Below are 15,877 nucleotides of genomic sequence, written 5' to 3' on the forward strand. Positions count from 1 at the left end.
TAAGGTTTCTTGTATATTCTTAATTCTGTGATATTATCCTTACCTACCAGAACCTTATAAGCGATATGTAAATCAACCAACATTTGTTTAATTAAAACATTAATAGTGACAGAGGTCTGACTATAAAGATACAAAAATTATAAGTAGGTAAAGGTTAGAGGCTATATGTATACGAATATAATATATGAGATACATATCTCTAAAGCTTTACTTGGAAAAAAGAGTTCCTTGAAAGGTACTTACTTTATATCCTTGCCATATAAGCAGCATATGTAAATCAACCAGCTTTTGTTTAATTAAAACATTAACGAAAGAAATAAAAATTAATTTTATGGTAATTCAATGCTGACTTACTGTAATGGTTTATTTTTTTAAATATTTATATTGAGTTAAAAGCAAGAACACCAGATGGCGGCTACTTAAAATTGCAAATTGAATGATTATGTAAACACAAGCCTTTCGAAGACTTTTTGTTCGTTTCATCACAAAATTAGTGGACGAGACCGTTTAATTAGTATTCAAAAATAGAACATTTCTGATTGTATTCGTTTTGAAGAAAAAGAAAAATGGTGAAATTTCATTTAGAATTGTAAACGTTCGCAATTTGAAATCTCTTATAATATTAAAAACGCGCAAGCGTGTTCGTTTGCTCGTTTATATGTTCCACTGGGCCTGTGCTTAACCACTGGACCTGGTTGTAGCATTCCGGACTTATAACACTTTTATCGTTCTCACTAAACTTAGGCATGTCTTAAATCGAATTCCTAACGATTAAGGCGATGTCTATAGAAAAAAAACGTTGCACCAACACTTAGGTGAAAGGCTGACGTATACAGAGAATTTCTTTAGATTAAACGTTACTTATTTAGGCACTGCCTAGTATGTCGTTAGTGAAAACGGGCATTTATGTTTTAGCCCTCCACGGGGTACAGGTCTCCTCTCAGAATAATAAGGGTATAGGCAATAGTCTGCCACGCTGTCAAGTGCGGATTGGTAGACTTTACACGCCTTTGCGAACATTATGAAAAACTCTCAGGAATGCAGGTTTCCTCACGATATTTTTCTAGTAAGTGATATTTTTCCTATAAAGGGATTAGACTAACGTCTCATGTCTTTACTGGTGTAACTATTGGTAATTGCATACCTCAATCGTATCCTTAATTGGTTACAGAGTCATTAATGTCAGAGCAAAGGGTTTGCGGCGGTAATTAAGTAATGTTGAGTTGTCGAGGTGATGCTTTGTCATTTATTTTTACGATTGCCCGAGAAGGTGTACGCAGCGTGTAATTATTTCAACATACTCGTATTATTATGATCCAAGGACTTTAACAGATATCCGCACTAATAGAAGTGTCTTTTTTTTTATTCGCCTTGACTGCAGTCGAAGTAGCGGGCTAACCTGTTGGGAGTATGTGGCAGTTATATTAAACCCATATTCCTAATCGGTTTCTACGCGACATCGTACTCGAATGCTAAATTTCTTAGCGTCACGTCTTTGTCGGCCGGGTGGTGACTAGCCACAGCCGTAGCCTCCCACCAGGCAAGACAGTCAAGAAAGACAAATAAACACACTTTCGCATTTTTAAATATGAGTACGGATTTCACGTTGTAAGATTTCGGACCATTTGATATTATCCTTACCAATCAGAACCTTATAAGCGATATGTAAATCAACCAGCTTTTGTTTAGGTTAAACATTAATAGTGACAGAGGTCTGACTATAAAGAAACATTGTAAAATTATAAGTAGGTAAAGGTTAGAACAAATTTGAAAAAAAAAATATTTTTACAAATTTCGGACCATCCCATTTCTGCAGAACCAAGATATATACCTTCGTTGATTATTATTGGACGCCGAATCTCATGGACGCCGAATTTTATTATATGTCTGACATGGACTCACGGGGCTCGATATAGGTACACCAATGTGGCAGATGCGTGACAGAGTTTTTACCAGAGTATGCATAAAGAAAGAAGATGCCGTAAAATGGAAAAATCCTTCGCCTAAAATTTTTGTATAACTCATAAATGAGTTATACAAAAATTTTAGGGTAGGCTGAGATTTTGTGCATGTATGAAGTGCACGCGTCTGCACTGTGTGAATCGACGCACTTCACCAACGAGTCAGTTAAAGTCTAATATTCATAGTGATTTTATTTCAAAACATACAATATCCTTGTATGAATGCGCACAACCGAGTGCACTTCACGCGCATTGGGCACGAGCTTTGGACACCGACTACAATTGGATTATCACATTGTCCATGTATCGTCCCGGGAACCGTTCTACCGTAAAAAATATTTGTCACAATAAATTCGATGGTATTATAACAATCGGATTGCGTTTGTGATCCGTCTATATAAGCTCATGTTAGGTATAGCTGTATCCGGTATATTCTAACCAGGTTGCTTCTTAAATATTTTCTAATGGCAATGTGAGATGGTGATAACAAAAAGGACACCCGGCTAAGTTTGTTGTGGGCTTATTCTTAGACCAGGGCGCGTTTGGAACCCTCGTAGCTTTAGTTTTAAGTTTACGATTGTAGTTATCGCCATCACTACTCACTGCTATGTAGTATGTACACATTTTGTATATAATCAACGCATCAAAAGTGCCACCTATGTGCCTATTTGAATAAAGAAATATTTCACCTATTTTCACTTTTCGTTGGTTTGGTAGATGTGTCACGAGGTTTTGGGTTCGATGTGGGTTCCGGTCGGGGCAAATATGTTTTCATATTTTTAACCCATTACCGGCCCTCTACTCGCCACAGATACTCTTTGAATGAGGTATCTGTGCCGTGACCACATTGGCCAAGTGCGTTTCGGTAGACTTCTAAAGCATGCATGTTTCAATTTTATAAATTTAAAATGCATAAAGAATACTCAGGACTGAGTCAGGCCGCGATTGCAAGAGAGTTGCAGGTTCAAATCCTGTCGGTTCCGAAAATTTTTATAGGCATTTTAAATTTATACAATTGATATTTCCTTACCTACACTTGGTGGAAACACTATTAAGAAATATAGAAAATCATGCAGATTTGCTTATACTGTTTATCTTCACCGTTTATGAGCGTAACGTTTAATTGCTTAAATTAAAAAACGCACATACCTAACTCCGAAAAGTTAGCGGTGCGGGCCGGGAATCGAACGCCAAAAAAGAAGCCGAACTTGAAGCCCCTCCCTTTTAATGCATATAATTTGGACGAATAGTTAAAGAGATAATACGAGATAGGCATACCTTTCTCATATTATCATCTCTTTATCCATTTGTCCAAATTCCACCGCGATTCCATGTCGTAATCTTTTGAGTGATATTAGTTCTAGACGGTTAGAATCTTTTCATAAATGATCTATGTTGGTGACGAGGTTGGAAGTCCTGAAGGATCGGTTAATATTTTGGTACCAAATAGATAGATCGATAGATAGGTAGAGAAGTTTTGAACAATAAAAATGAACATCATTTATTCAATTATAATCATTTTATTAACTCATTTGAAGCCTGGTAATATAGCCAAATTGGCATACACAAATAATAATGTAGTACAAAAATAACCCTCCTTTTGGACGTCAGGAAAATCATAGCACTCAGTACTAACAGAACAACATTCATAATATCTCTTGAGTATGTTTGGTTCAACGCGGTAATCTCAGGAACTGCTCTTTCGAATTGTTTTTTCTCATCACGCTACGACCAATAGCTACCACGACCACGCTACCACGATCATCAATGAGAAATGTTGCAAAAATATAGAATAAAAAGTTTTTATGTTTGTAGTAGGTCTAAATAACAGTGCGCGACCACTTATGACTATTTGTTAAAAGGTTACTAACATTGAACAAGCGGTTGGAGCTTTATCCCTTATTTTTTATCCCTCTCTTCTCTATCACAAGGACGACAGTAGGTAGCGTACCTAAACACATCTCACATAAAATATAAAAAACGAGTTCATTTTAATAAAAACGGATCGATTATCGTAATATTTACGTAAAATGTTATCAAGCCTATGCGCCCCTCTCCAGAAAATAATCTACAGCAAAATGTTTAATTTCCCGATCGATCGAGCGATCCCGTAATTTATAATATTAGAATATAATTAAATAATTAATAAAAAATAATAAATATAATTTAAAATAATTGTGGTCTAATTTTGACCAGTAGGCAATTTAAAACTGTAAGTTAAAGCAAAATGGTCTTCACTCAGCATTTTTGCTGTGACTGCTAAGACCCAGCGCTGATCTTCCTTGAAGTCAGACGTGACGTTTGGACGGTAGGCACTAACAGAGCAACGCTTAAAAACTATGTATATGCTATAAAATAATCTAATTTAAAAGTATTATATAATTTAAAATGAAAGAGAGAAATGTGAAATCTACATAAACTTGTTTGTAGTTAGCACTAGGGGCAGGGATTAAAAAAACAATGTTTTATCTCTATCCCTACGACTCGTTAACCATAGCTTCGATGCAAAACATTCTTTGCGAGGATTTATCCGCCAGTGGGACCAATTACGCAGGCATGCTTCCTTCCTGATGGGCAGCATCAAATATGCACTAGGAAGCTGTGGCGCGAAATGGTGAAAACAGGAAAAATGGCGCGTCCAGACTGACGTGGACTCAGCTATGAATGAGTGATGGGCGTCGAACGGCAGTGACTAATCAATAGAGTCGCCTGCAGGCGATTCTGCAATATTCACACAGTAATGGCCAAAAACCAGCCTCCAAATCTCGGCTCCGTGAGACTAAAACGGAAGCTGTGTCGATGTGAAAGCTATACCATATATCTACAACTACATGTTATACGGCGCTCTTTACACTTGAATTCAAACGAATAATACGTTTTTGGATACCGAATCTGTCAGTCCAGGCTTGAGGTATTTCTAGTTACTTAAGCAATAAAAAACAGCCTTCTGTAGTAGTTTCGCATTTGTTGGTACAATCAAAGCACTTCCCGTTCTTCTTATATATCTTCTTTCACCCAATTAAAAGAAAAAAAATCCGTTATTATTGTAGTAGTAGTAGTAGTACTAAGCGATAAGGCCCTTTATTTTTCTATTCTTGTTTTGTTTCTTCAACTTGTGAGCAAATAAAGAATATAAATATACAACGTGTAAATAAAAACCGAAATAATACTTCACAGGCTTCGCAAGTACATTATGTTCTGTAAACTGTATGTGAGACTTATCTATGTAATCAAAAACCTAATAGTTTTTGAGTAAACCACCATAGTTTTTACTGAAAGAAATCAGATACAGTTCTTACATTCACATGCAAAATTAAAATCATGTGACTCCTGTTACATTATCAGGTACGAGCCGCGTAGCATAGGTACTATGTGCGTGTCGGTATTTTATCTTTAATAGGGTTGTCATAAGTAAACGTTTAGAATATTTTTAATTCGTTAGTATGGAAAATAAATACATTTCTTTTGATTTAATATTTTTACAGGGTTATCCCTTATGAAATATACTTATACATCCTTCAATATTATTTCGTAATTCTGTAACACGTAGTATAAATAAATAAAAAATGAAATATGAGAGCTACAAAAAAAAAACAAAATAAGAATAGGTACCGTTACCTATAAATCCTTAATTGTGAACATAGACGACAAATACCTAAAAACATGCACATACAATAAAGCCGTGACTTTCACATTGTAAAACTAAAATAACGATTGAGCTTGTTATTGAGAAAAAAATGGCGTCGCTTTTTTCGTTAAAAAAATCCTTACGCTCGAGAATATTTCAGCCAGGCTAACTAGCTAGGTAGGTATGCTTTTGATGAAAAAATACGGAACGAATCAAAAATATTTAAAAAAAAATTTAACTTGTACCCACCTAAAAAAAGTTTGCCAGTTTATTTTTGACCTAACCCAGTTATAAACTTCTCAAATAGCATAAAATTCAATTAAAAGTTTTGTTGTCAGCGGAAATAGTTATGCGTAACTTTTGTTAATACATTCATCACTACCCTATTACTTTCCCACGGCTGGGCGAAGGCCTCTTCTCTCAAGTCTCTCATACACGATAGGATTCCACAGTATTAACCCACCACCCTGCTCCAATACGGTCTGGGTTTGCATGTGTATCTTAGGTGTACTTTTTTTTCTGATAATAAAGAAAGTTTAAGAGAGGGAAAAGAGAGAAGCTTTTTAACATTTGTCACGACGCATTGCATACAAAAATATGAATACTAACATGCATCATGTACAAGCATCGTTTAGTCCAGTAAAAAGTTTCGTTATCAGCGAATATAGTGCATCAGTAACTTTATAAGCAATTTTATAACAAATGTATAATTTTCATTAACTGCAGATGAAGTCAGGAAAAACTTATTTTATAGATATTTTAAACTTACTCGCAATGGGTCGTCTTATAGACGGATAACGTATTAGGTAACTATGTAACGTTATTGACACAGAATTAAGAACATACAGAAACCGTGTACAAGACTAATATTGAAACGTCAAAAACCACTCCACTTTAGAGTTGTTTCTCGAACAAACGGTTAGTCTCGTTATACCATTTAGCAGTTGAAAGTACTTATCTTACCTCGAATGTTCTAAACGTTTACTATAACATGTGAAAATGATAAAGATTTTGTGAACGAGCTACATTCCACGAGTTTAAAGTGAGACGAGAGACTTTTCACTGTTTTTGGACACAATGCACTGCATACAATAATGGCTCAAGGAGGATTCTATATAATAATTGTAATTCTGTGGTTATTGTACATTAGGTTAATTTTGCCCAACAAACTGCATAAGAGCAGCATAGTGCATCTATGCTCTAAAACCATATCTCCTACGTAAGAGGAGACCTGGACCCTGGACCGGCAGTAGGACATTAATAGTCTGTAATGTAATGATTACAGCGGCGTGCACAGGGATTTGAACCAGGGTAGGCATAAAGCAGAAAGATGGAACAAAATGGAAAAAACAATACTGCTTTAAGCGATAGTAGTAAGCTCAAAACTGCTTTGGCAAGCAAAATTTTAAAACTTCAAAATACCCATCCAAGTATCGACTTCATTCAATGTCGATACTTGGATCATCTAAACTAATCGGTGCATACACTTACATAAATGTAGTCTTAATATATAATTTACATCACGTGGACAAAGTCGCGTGCATCTCCTAGATAAGTTTACTGAACTAAATCTAAATAAGAAGTATGTTGACTAGGGACCATCGCCTGAAGCGATCGTTATGATAATATTGTGTAGTTACTTAGGGTCACTCAGCCTTGTTACGTCCACTCTACAATTGGAATAGAAAGTTTTGTTTTTCTTATTGAAATATACCTACATTTATTTACAATCACCTTCATCCTTTACTTTGTTCACAGAAAAGTTAAGCATACTAAAAATCAAATAAATAAATTAATATACTACGACAATACACACACTAAAACACATTAAACGCAAGCTTTGTACCGATTAACCAGGTCCTAGTTTAAATATTGCATTTCATCGCTAAGGATCATCCTTTGCAAGCCTGCCAAGTGTATACAATTATTTTGGGCATGTGATATTCGGGATCACATAAAAAATACCTTTGTTTTATTTATTTAAAAAAATAAGATTAAATAATAACGTACATCATCATGATTTATTTAAGAGTTCATTCATCATATATACGAGTATGTAAACAACTTATTTCCAACATTTTTGAGCAATAGTCATTAATTCATTTAATTGATAGTAAAAAAGAACTTAGCTCTATATACAAACGGCTCTCCAAGACAAAAGAGTGGCCCCTAGAAGTACGTTATTATTATAACTTACTGATAATACTGAGGGTACAAAACAATAAATGATACCTCCTTAAAATATACATCACATCTTATAATAACATATTAACATAATTATAACAAGATTTTACGTAAGCGATCTACTTATTAATGACTTTAGTTAAGTAAACTTGGATTTAAATTAGGCTATTTATTTTCTTTGGAAGGCAAACCTTTTTGTCGTCCGTACACAGTTTCCTTTCGTCCAGCTTATTAGGGTACACTCTAATAATGTCAGCAAACATCGTTATGGCTATCTCGGGCCATGCTAACATACCGCTGGGGAGTTTACAAGACATTTTTACAAATGCAAGTACTTATATTTTTCATCCCAGAAAACAAACGAAAATCATAGAATAGATAATAATGCCATACAAAACTGTACCGAGGGAAGGGAAGTCGTCTTGGATGAAATTAAAATGTGTCCATCTGACTGGGAGATCCGAATAACTTCTTATTTAGGAAATATCATCGATAGCCTTTAACAGTGCACTACCCGACCCGAGGCTCTCTAAACTGGAGGCATTGAGTTAAGAGCATACGGAATCCTCTTTCAGTCATTATTGTTTGCATTGTGTCCAAGACAGTGAAAACGCCCCGCGCACGTCTCACTTCACACCCGCAGAATGCTACTAATAGTTCACAAATTTTCTCATTTTCTCATTTTATAGTAAAGTCTTAGAACATTAGAGGTAAAATAATTACTTTCAACTGCTAAATGTTATAAAGTGACTAGCCGTTTGTTCGAGAAACAACTCTAAAGTGTAAAGTAAGTCAAGTAAGTCGTGCACACGGTTTCTGAATGTGCATAATTCTGTGTCAATAACGTTGTATAGTTACCTAATACGTTACCAGTCTATAAGACGTGACTGCGAGCTTTTTCTCATTTTCACAATAATACTGTCATATGCTAAATGGTATAAAGTGGCTAACAGTTAATTCGAGAAACCATTTTAAAGTGGAGTGGTTTTTTATTTTTCAATATTAGTCGTGTACACGGTTTCTGTATGTTCTTTATTCTGTGAATGGGGGGTGAGACCATGATAACGACCCTTGGCAGACCGGTTGGTGATCGCAGAAGTAGTTATTTATTAGTAGCATAAGTAAGCTTATAGAAAAGTCCTATTATAGTAAAAAAAAATCTTGGGTGTAAATTATTGCTCTAACCAGGTTGCTCTTCTAATAATTTTAAATAACATTGTGAGATGGTGATAACAAAAAAAACACCCGGCTAAGTTTGTTGTGGGCTTCTTCTTAGACCAGGACGCGTTTGGAACCCTCGTAGCTTTAGTTTTAAGTTTACGAATGTGGTTATCGCCATCATCTCACTACCGTGTAATTCTTATGTACGCATCAAAAGTGCCACCTATGGGCCTACTTGAATAAAGATATTTTTGACTTGGACATACGTTGCTGCGTGTTCTCTGGGACGCTTAGTTGCCACGTATGGCTCACGCGGAAAGAGGAGGGATGGTTAAAACTGTATTCTGCTCTACCGCTACTACATAGCACTATTTACAAGGCATTAAGAATCATCATCGTCATTTAAATTCATTACTGGCCCACTACAAGGCACGAGTCTTCTCTCAGAGTAATAATACACCCCACCAATCGGTTTCCCTTGGTTTTCCTAAACCTAAGGTTGCCTGGAAGAGATCGCTATTAAGCGATAAGGCCGCCCTTTGTATCCTACTTTTTAAGTTTATTTTTGTTGTGTCCATTATTTTTTTCCTATTTGTGGTGTACAAATAAAGTGTATAAATAAAAATAAAATAAATAAGGGTTCAAGCCATATTCAACCACGCTTAAAAAGTGCGGATGGGTAGACTTCACGCTCCTTTGAGAAAGGATGGAGGGAACTTATGGAAAACTCCCAGGCGTACAGGTCTCCTCACGATATTTTCCTTCACCGTTTCGATTCTCACAACTGTCAAACGTATGTGTGATGAACATAAATGTTTTTCAGTGTTGAGTGTTTATATGAATTTTATAAGTATTTATGAATATTATTCATAAAAGTGTGTTAATTTAGTTTAAAATCCTAATGTTTCACTAATGTTTGTTGTACCACCTACTAATTTAGTATAGCATTTTCTTGTATGCCTTTGGTTGACTGGAAGAGATCGCTATTTAGCGATAAGGCCGCCAAATTGTACGTTCTACCTTATTGTGCTGTTGTATTTGTATCTCTGTAAATTTTCTCTGTGGTGTACAATAAAAGTGTATTCATTCATTCAAATATGCATCAGTCATCTCAGTTCCAATAACACAAGCTACGCTTACTTTGGGGCTAGATGGCGATGTGCGTATTGTCCAGTATATTCCTTTATTTATTTTTATTTACCGCTAAGAAACCTAGTAACTTACAATCAAAAATTACTAGCTGTGAAAAACAATTGTCTCATCTTGCGGATCACGACCATCTAACCTTTCCCGAGCCAACTTTTTTAATTTAGATTCGCTATTTTGAAAGAGACTTTAATTTTAGCGCGGGCTAGTGATTGCAATCCGTTGTCATTTTCAGTCCGGCCGGATCCGACCGGATTCCCGGATTAATCGGGCTGGATCGGATCGGATCCGCACGGATTGATCAAATCAAATCAAATGATTTGCGAACTGTTAGCAACTTAATCAAGAGTTAAGAGTTAAGAGAGTAAGAGTTGTTACTTCTATACTTACTACTAGTACAACTACTACTACTTACTACTATAGTTAGTTAATAAAAAACAACATAGGTTTATAAAATTAAGTACTTTATTTAAAAAAAAATTATTTAAACATTATTTCTAATCTAACTAAATTTTAAAGATCAACTAAAATAAAGGAGTAGCTCAGTCTACCTAGATGTCACTTTATCTGATAGATCAATTATTTTAGTAAGAAATTTTATAAAATCTAATAACCTTACGTAATTACCTATAAGAGCAGTGGGCAGTGACCCTGCTTTCTGAGTCCAAGGCCGTGGGTTCGATTCCAACAACTGGAAAATGTTTGTGAGATGAACACGAATGTTTTTCAGTGTCTGGGTGTTTATCTGCATATTATAAGTATTTAATTCATAAAAATATACATCAATCATCTTAGTACCTACACAAGCTACACTTACTTTGGAGTTAGATGGCGATGTGTTTTTTGTCGTAATCTATTTAATTTAATTTACTGAGACGAGATGACTATTGAAAAGTTAATTATTAAAGTACTTATTTGAAAACGCTAACTTTTTCGAAAAAAACAGGTCCTTTATTTATGGCAGATACAATCATGATTTGATGACTCCGTCTAAAAAGTACCTACTAATGCAACAGCTCTATTATTCTAATCTACCTAACCTATAGAATCTGGTCGCCGAATCCGGTATATTGGTACCAGATCCGGTTAACGTTATATGATGCCGGATCCGCCGCATTACCTAATCCGTTTTTCCGGATTGTAATACCTAGCGCGGGCGTATTTCCTATCATTCCAAGGTCGGTTACTCTTCCTCTGCTTCTCTTACCTCCTCCATATAATATGTCTCCTGGCCATAGGCCTCCTCTTGTTTTGACTGGAGGGGAACAGAGGGATTTAGATCTATGGCAACTACTACAAAGAGCGGTGTTCTTGGAGGTCCCGGATTTGATCCCGCATGTCCGATACCGCATAGAAACAAATTAGGGGTGTGGATTTAATATAAGTGCCAAACCCCTAACAGGTTAGCCCGCTACAATCTTTGGCTGCATCAACAATTAACACGAGGTAAGATTGCAGTCAAGTTGTAAAGTTCTAAAAAAGGTTCGACCCACCAGGCTGCTTCAGTACGAGTTTGCGGGCTACTGAAATTTGCAGTGCCTACGATATGTAAAACCTTAGCTAACCTAACCTGTGTTGGAGCAGCGTGGTGGGTCTGAGCATCATATTTCTCTCTCCGATGAGCTAATAGTCCTTAGTCCAGGTCGCCATTAATTAGGCTTCAGGATAATGCTTTAAAGGTAATAAAACCAGTAGGCGCAATATAATCGAAAAGCAAAATCATACGAGTGGAGCTCCAATCCAACAAAAACATCGCATAAAACCGCCCGTAGCGTATAGCCAAAGTTTTAATAGATCGTTTATCCCGCAATCAAACCGGTAATAAATTAACGCCATTACTAAATTATACCCAGTTTCTAGATTAATCTAGAAGTCGGGCCCGCAGTCCGCAGCGGCCGCTCTTACATTATTACAGCATTCATTAGAGTTCGCTAATTACTCCTTGCTTTAATGAATAAGCTCTAATGAACCACTTTCTGTTAATTAAAGGCAGCGTGGGGCGGGTGCGGGGGGAAGGGTGGCTCGGAACTTTTCTCCCGGCTCTGATTGCAAATGTGAATTTGTGTAAGTCTAGAAAGAGTGTTCTGTTGAAAAGGGGTAATGAGGCGGTCGAGTTCCGAATTACTAACTGCAATTTATAGCTGTAGTACCTACCAGTGCTGCTTAGAAACGTTCCACTTAGGTAGATATTCTAGGCGTCTATTGTGAATTAAAAAAATTGGAAGGAAACTTCGTAAATAGTTTATTTAGGCTTAAGCATAATTTATACGAAGCCAGTGGACTGGCGCCAGATTAACAGACAAGACACCGCTGTGACGACCCTAGTAATTCCTGCGTTTTTCTTGTGGTTCGCACACGTTTTATGTTAACAGAAAATGCTTTCATGTCGCGACGCTGGTGCGGGGGGCAGCGATCAGAAGTCACTGGCTTGAAAAATAGGCGGGCGCTCTATTCCCGTCAGGGCTGGAGGCCAGCGCTGCCTTGGCTTAAAAAACTTTTTATTGTATGAGGCCTTGTCAGTATGAGCAGTGAAACTGGCAGCCAATGCTGGCGAGCTGGCTCCGTATAAACTATACTTAAGGTCAAAGATGGCAAACGATTTGCAAGTGAATGAAAATTTTTTGAACACATAAAGAAAGAGTGAGTGAGTTCAGTAAGAGTGTTCCATAGAAAGGAGTCATGAGGCGGTCAAGTAACTATTGTGAATTATTTTAATTAGAATGAAAATTTGTAATTAATTTAATTTGGCTAAGGTCAGGGATGGCAAACCATTTGCATACGAATGAAATTATGAATCAGCAGATAACGTCAGTTACATTTAAAAATAGTTACAAAAAAGAGAGTATTCATTTGAAAAGCGGTAAAGAGGGGTTCAAACGCACAATTACTAAGTACTTATAGCTATTTATAGATATAAATACTAAGCTATAAGTACTTAGTGTATTGCTAAGAATCATTCCACTTAAGATATTTGAGTATCTTTTGTAAGTTAAAATAATTGAAAACAAAATTTGGAATTAATTTTATTGGACTGAAGTGCAAACCATTGGCATGCAAATGAAACTTATTATGCACACTATTATCAAAATGTACCTGTGTGTGTGTGTGTTTATATAGGTAATAGAGTGTTCTGTAGAAAAACGGTAATGACACAGTTAATAAATCACTTACATTATGGAGCTATTGAGAAATTAAATAATTAATTCGTCAGTGATTTCAGTTGGATCAGCCCCACTAGCTTCTCTGACAGTTGCTTAACCTGTGGCGACGTGTCATCTTGATAAAGCCATTAGTAAACTTTGGCTTTTTATACGTTTGGCAACTTATTGGAAAAGCGACTAAATCGGGAAACAGGTGATTGTTTCAGATATTGAAGTTCAGTTACTTGGATGACCAATTTACCTGCAGTTTATTAAACTTGTATGACTTGTATAGGCCTGGTGACAGTAACAAAGAATCGTTCAAATATTGTATTTCTGAAAACGTATTTTGATCATATTAGAAGTAAGATTGATATTTATTTTCAATAAATAAAACTGCAAAATCTAGCAATACGCCATGACAAGTAAAACATCATTTTTTAACGCTTTAACTTTGAAAATCTCTGCGTATACCAACTTTTTTGTGACTTCAAACTATTAGTTGCTAATATTACGTCAGTGATGATGTTGGAAATGGAAAAAGGCCTTACTGAAGCTCTAATTTGCCTATGACGTTATAAGTGCGGCCATGACACCCGGCGAGCTTATTCGCGGGAAATTTTTGGATAAAGTAGATATTTCCGAACATCAAAGGTCAAATCAAATTATCATCATCAAAATTAGTCATCATGCCTATTAATCTTGCGGCGTCCAATAGCTGGTTGTCCTGCCCTCGTAGATTCCTGCGTGCGTCCAGGTAGTGGAATAAAAATTATAATGCGCAAACTTGAACACGGTGTTTGGCCTAGCCATATGCGTTGTCCTAATAGATGGGACCGTTTTCCAGCATATTCGCTCTTGTAGTACAAGAAGACCAATATCGGTTTCTACATCGCCACGTCGTGAACTAAAAATGTGTATTATACGTAACTTAGTGGGTACTACCTACTTGGTAGTTACTGTTGCAAAGAAACAAATACAATGCATAAATGAATAATTTTACCGTATCATTGCCTAGTTTAACGTGATTGTTTCAGTACGCTATGCTAATAAGTGGGTATTTTGCAAACCACCAAAACAATAGGCATTTCTAACTACGCATTTTGGAAATTACTCTTTTTTTTTGGTTTTTATATAGTGCTCCCTGAATTTCATTAAAATGAGATGTGCATTCGATAGAGGACAATCACTTTTCCAAACAAACTGCTTTTCTTTTTCTGAGCAAATGCGTGAAAATTTTTGATAATGAAATTCAATAATATCGTAAGAACTTTGCGAAACTGAATTTTATTGTTTTGAGGTGTCGTATCGATAGAAAGGTAGTGACTTTTCAAAGCAAACTGCTTTTCTTTTTCTGTGGAAATGCGTAGTTTTTATGAAAATCAACAATGAAAAAAAAATTGGGGTTAGGTATATTGGTTTTAAAAACGTAACTTTAAATAAAAGTTAAAATCATTGTCGTATCAAGAGGTCGAATTACCCCGCATATAGGCGATATTAATAATTAATTAATTATTATTGTGCGTTTGTGTAAATGCATTTAAAAAACTATGTTGGGTTAGGTAGAAAGTTATTGAACCACTCAGAGCCGAGCGGAGCGAGGCGTTCCCTATAGTCTATATACAGTAGTAAAAAATAAACATAACCTCAAAATGATGTAAATGAGTAATGAGTAATAAAATTTTTTTTTTCAAAAACTAGACTTTTCCTCCAAAAAAAAAAGGGGTACCAGTGGAGTAGGGTGGCACTCCCCAACGACCTCTCCCCCCTCAAGTTCAGGGTGCTCCCTGAACTTGAGGGGGGAGGGTTTTCAAAAATTTTACCTTTTTTTTTGTTCCTGCAGGCACAGAATTTAGCACATACAAAAACTTTTTGATGCTTTAATATTATAAAGCAGCAAAATCACTCTCATTCCATTTAGCAGTTGGCGGCAATTTCTTAAAATAGTTCAACGGGTACATACCACGATAATATTATGGGATTATTATTTCGACCCAGTTGCATGGATTGTGGTCACGACGGGACTGCGGAGGTACGAGACGTCAAGTTCGATGTCACGGGCAGAATCTGACTACCCGCTTTCGCGTTATTTTTGTTGGTCACGTCATTTTTAAATTGAGAAGCTGTAGGATTCTTTCTTGGTTTACATAATTCTACCACTGGATTCCAAACACTTGTTAATTTGAAGCCGTCCTCATGATTGAAGTTTTTATGGTTTCGAATTTCAATCGCTTCACGAATTCGCCTTGGAATATAGTTACGGTCGGTGGAGAGAACTTTAGGGTCATGTGGGTCTATCCAGTGCTGGGTGCCCCTTTGCAGAATACGCTCCGCAATCCATCCAATGTAACTAACCGCTTTTATATGGTCTGTAACCCGATATATACCTACCCGTTGAACTATTTTTAAGAAATGCGGAAATTACATTTTTGTAGGTCAGATCGTCCGCTGCCGGTTTGTCTAAATTTTGGCCCTCTATAGTTGATGCTGAAGCCAAAAACTGTACTTTTTTTAATTTTTCTCTGTTTTATCTGTATCTTGGCCGCCATACATTTTTAAATGAGTTAATACATTTTCCCCCTCCTCCTAGGTACGCCAATGACCTTGAACCTACTTGATGAATGAGCACAGCAGTGGGTGCTTCTTCGATACCTATA

This window comes from Pararge aegeria, chromosome 3 (genome assembly GCF_905163445.1).
Source record: "Pararge aegeria chromosome 3, ilParAegt1.1, whole genome shotgun sequence".
NCBI classification, from domain to species: Eukaryota; Metazoa; Arthropoda; class Insecta; order Lepidoptera; family Nymphalidae; genus Pararge; species Pararge aegeria.